Below are 4830 nucleotides of genomic sequence, written 5' to 3' on the forward strand. Positions count from 1 at the left end.
GAGATTCTCTCCCTCTCCCTCTGCCCTTTCCCTGTGCTCTCTCTCTTTTTCAAATAAATACATAAATCATTTTGAAAAATTAAAAAATAAAAAGTTTCCACAAATAATACTAAATTTCTGCACCCAATTCCAAGTGTGTGCGGCTGGAGGTTTTCCACACTGACAAGCAATTCTCCAACACCGTCTGGGTGTCCTAGAATTCATTTCAATTCTGACACTGTCTACCTGGAAGTAACATTAGATTCCACAGGTTAAGGGTTCAGGCTCACAAGACTGCCCCCCCCCAACACAAATCACGAGTCCAGGCTGTCACCTGTCCTTGTCTCCAGCTATTGATTAGAGATTCCAGTGAATCCCTCCATGGGTTCAATTAATTTGCTAGAGTGGCTCACAGAACTCAGAGAAACACTTTACTTACTAGAGCACTGGTTTATTACAAAAAGATTATAAATCAGGAACGGCCAGATGGAAAAGATGCACAGGGCAAGGTCTGGGGAAGGGTGTGGAACTTCCCTGCCCTTTCTGAGCATGCCACTCTCCCCAAATCTCCATGTGTTCACCAACATGGAAGCTGTTCAAACCCAATCATTTTGGGTTTTCATGGGGGCTTCATTACATAGGTATGATGGATTAAATCATTGACCTCACAGGCAGGTCACTCTGTGATGCAGGCTCTGTTTCGGGGTATGCCAAGGAGAAATGGAACATGAAGGACTGGTCCCAACACTGGGGATTGTTTTCCCTTAAATTCAATTCCAAATCCTGGGCTTGTCCTGGAGTATTCCCAACTAACTTGGGTCCTTGGGGGAAACAGATGGTTAGGATTGATGTATATTTATTTATCTGGAATTTATTTGGACTCTGACCAAAAACTATCCCAGCTTAGACCTGGCTCTCAAAGAAAAGGGGTGTTGCCCTGCTCTCCCCCTGTCACCCTCCTGGCCATAGCAACCAGCAGGAATGAAGATTCCATGGTGACTTTCCTGCTTACAGAGGGCTGGGTGCCCAGGTACCACCCAAGGGACCTAAGTGAGGGACCTCAACTTCCAAGAGCCCCATCCTCTGGCTTATTCTTCCCAATACATTCCAGAATAGTGATTTGTCTCAGAAAGGAAGAATTATTTTTGCCCATGGCATAAATAAATCGAGGAAACAGGTCCAGTAATCACAGGTATATGTCAGCTTTCAAGTGCACTCTTGACAAAAGCAGAAAGAAATCAGTACAGCCTGCCCAGAAAGTCCACTGGCCGCGTGGAAGCCAGTACGATTCTGGAGAAAGAAAGCAGGAAGGAGGGGCTAGACTTTTATTTAACATTATCAAGTTTTTCAAACAAATGCAAAGACAGAGCAAATTAAAAAACAAATTTTAAGTTATTTTGCCCAATTTACTACAGATCTTAAGAAATAAAAATAAAAGTTCACCTGGGTGGCTCAGTTGGTGAAGCATCTGCCTTCGGCTCAGGTCCTGGTATTGAGCCCCGCATCAGGCTCTCTGTTCAGTGGGGGAGCCTGCTTCTCTCTCTCTCTCTCTCTGTGCTCTTGCTCTCTCTCTCTCTCTCTCTCTCTCTCAGTCTTTCTCTCAAATAAATAAAATTTTAAAAAATAAATAAAAATAAAACATTATGTTCCACTAGAAACCTGACCATACTCTGTAATTCTCTCCCCAGAGGTCTTTGCTACATCAGTTTGTGTTTACCTTTCTCATGCTTGCTTTAATATATATATATATATATATATATATACATATAACTGTATGTGATGTTCTTTTGTTTTTAAACTTTCTTAATTTTTTCTTTGATAAATTTAATTAATTAATCAATTAATCTTTAAATTAAATTTTATCTAGCTAACATTCAGTGCAATATTGGTTTCTGGAATAGAATTCAGTGATTCCTCATTCACATTTGACACCCAGTGCTTATCACAAGTGCCCTCTTTTTCTTTTTTTAAAAAAGATATTATTTATTTTTTTGAGACAGAGAGAGCACAAGCAGGGGGGAGGGGCAGAGGGAGAGAGAGAGAGAGAGAAGCAGACTCCCTGCTGAGCAGTGAGCCAGATGCGGGGCTTGATTCCAAGACCCTGAGATCATGACCTGAGCTGAAGGCAGTTGCTTAACCAACTGAGCCACCCAGGCACCCCAACAAGTGCCCTCTTTAATACCCATCCCCCATCCAGCCCATCCCCCACCCACCTGTTTCCATCAACCCTCTCCATCGTTCAAAGACTCTTACAGTTTGTTTCATTCCCTCCTTTTTTCTTTTACCCCTTCCCATATGTTCATTTGTTTTGTTTCTAAAATTCCACATATGAGTGAGATCATAATGGTATTTGTAATTCTCTAACTTATTTCATTTAGCATAATACACTCTAGCTCCATCCATGTCCTTGCAAATGGCAAGATTTCTTTTTTTTTTAATGGCTGAGTAACATTCATATATATATACATATGTATATATATATATATATATATGTATCTCACATGATTTTCTACTGTACATATGATTTTGCAACTTGCTTTTTAGAAAAATTGTAGCAAAAGAAAAAACACATGAAACACATGTGTTTGCATGTCATCCTTGCCAGGGCCATGCTAATCTTCTCTGTATCATTCCAATTTTTAGTATATGTGCTGCTGAAGCAAGTACTATTCATAGACATTTAAGCTGCCTCCACCTCTTGGCTATCATGAGCACTACTGCCACGAACATGGGTATGCAAACATCTTTTTGAGATCCTGCTTTAATTTTTTTTTTTTTGTATACATGCCCAGCAGTGGGAGTAGGATCATATGATAATTCTATTTTGACCTTTTTCAGGAAACTCCTACCTGTTTTCCCTTGTGGCTGCACCATTTTACATTATCATCAACAGTGCACAAACTTTCCAATTTCTCCTCATTCTAGCTAACACTTGTTATTATCTGTGTTTTGGGTACTGGTCATCCTAATGTGTGTGAGGTGATATTTCATTGTGGTTTTGGTTTGCATTTCCCTGATGATGAGTGATGTTGAACATCTTTTCATGTGCTTGTTAGACATTGTACACCTTTGGAGAACTGTCTATTCAAATTCTTTGCCCATTTTTAAATTGGGTTATTTGTTTTTTTGTTATTGAGTTATCAGAGTTCTTTTTATATTCTGAATATTAACTTTTTTTCAGATAAATGGTTTGCATATATTTTCTCTGTATGATTGCCTTTTCACTCTTGATTCTTTTTGTTTTTGTTGTTCACAGAAAATTTTAAGTTTGATGTGGTCCCACACCATTTGTCTATTTTTGCTTTTGTTGCCTGTTCTTTTGGTGTTGTCTCCAAGAAATCCTTATTAAATCCAATGTCGTTGAGCTTCCTTCCTGTTTTCTTCTAGGAGTTTTATAATTCCAGGTCTTATATTTAGGTCTTTAATAAATTTTGAATTAATTTTTGTATATGGTGCACGCAACTTGCTTTTTGAGCTTTTTTTTTTTAAGATTTTATTTATTTATTTGACAGAGAGAGGCAGTGAGAGAATGAACACAAGCAGGGGGAGTTGGAGAGAGAGAAGCAGGCTTCCCACTGAGCAGGGAGCCCGACACGGGGCTCGATCCCAGAATGCTGGGATCATGACCTGAGCCAAAGGCAGATGCTTAAGGACTGAGCCACCCAGGCGCCCTGCTTTTTGAACTTCTTTAGTCTTTGAGATTTACCCATGTTACTACAAGGAGTTCTAGCTTACCTACTGTCACTGCTGACAAAAAGTCCATGTAACACTCTCCACGAGTTGTCTACCCATTTTTCAACTTGTCACAAACGGTATCGTGATGAATGTTCTAAGGCTCCCACACACATGTGTAACAAGCAGAATCACTGGCCCCAAGGACATATTGTACACCGCTTCCATATTACTAGACATCCCTCAACTGTCATACAAAGGGGCTGTGTGAGCAAGCAGTGCTGCTTCCCTTCCCTGCCAGCACCTATACCCTCCCTCACTGATGATGTAAGATAGTGCCTCATGATACTAATTTCCATTTTCCCGATTACTAAGTAAGATTTGAGGTATATAGTTTATTGAACTGTTTCATATTTTTCTACTCCCTGGAGCAATTTGGACAGGTGATTATCAGAACGATAAAACTCATGGATAACACTAAGTTACTCCATGGAACACTCTTTTGTCTCCTACCCCCACAGTTTCAACTCAGTGATAATGACCTATCATAGTAGAGGAGGGAATAAAACCAGTCAGCAAAAATTATGCCTATCTTAAAGAGATAAACTAAAAAAAAAAAAAAAAAATAGGTGCCTGGTTTGGATAATGGGTCTTAAGCAGGACAAAGAACTGCCATATATACACTGTCCTCGCTTGTTCCTGGGGATCCCTAAGTAAAGATACTCTATAAATAGGAGGTAAATGACATTTCTCAAATTCAGACTAATAGTGAGATGGGCTGATCTGAATTATTGATGACTGAGTTGTGAATCATCAAAAATGCATGTTACTAAGTTTTTAAGGGCATACAACAAAACAAGGGCAAGTAGGCTTGCTTTGGCAACCTCCATGAGAATCACCTCTCTGGTCTAGCCCTTTAGGGTGAGGATAGGAAGGGGTGGGCACCCAAGGCCCAAAGCCACACTATAGATGCAAAAGCAGTTTGTCTATTTGGGGTTACAAAAACACTGGGTAGTCTCCAATATCAGAATGACTCCCTGAGAAAATGCTCTGCCAGAGGACAGGATTCAGGTGATAAAAAAGTAAGAAAAGATTCTGATCCAGTACATTTGGAAGTTGTCACTCCTGTGTTCGTGACAAAGAAAAAGCTAAACAAACTGAAAATCAACAACTGTTCTT

The 4830-nt window shown here is 39.8% G+C and overlaps 1 non-coding gene across 1 annotated transcript; it reads right to left on the reverse strand.

Moving 5' to 3' along the window:
* Positions 1-2540: 2540 nt before the first annotated feature.
* Positions 2541-2646, reverse strand: LOC117802905. The gene has a single exon (XR_004626415.1). It is a non-coding gene; the product is annotated as a U6 spliceosomal RNA (small nuclear RNA).
* Positions 2647-4830: the final 2184 nt, after the last annotated feature.

Source organism: Ailuropoda melanoleuca, chromosome 6, assembly GCF_002007445.2.
Source record: "Ailuropoda melanoleuca isolate Jingjing chromosome 6, ASM200744v2, whole genome shotgun sequence".
In the NCBI taxonomy this organism is placed as follows: Eukaryota; Metazoa; Chordata; class Mammalia; order Carnivora; family Ursidae; genus Ailuropoda; species Ailuropoda melanoleuca.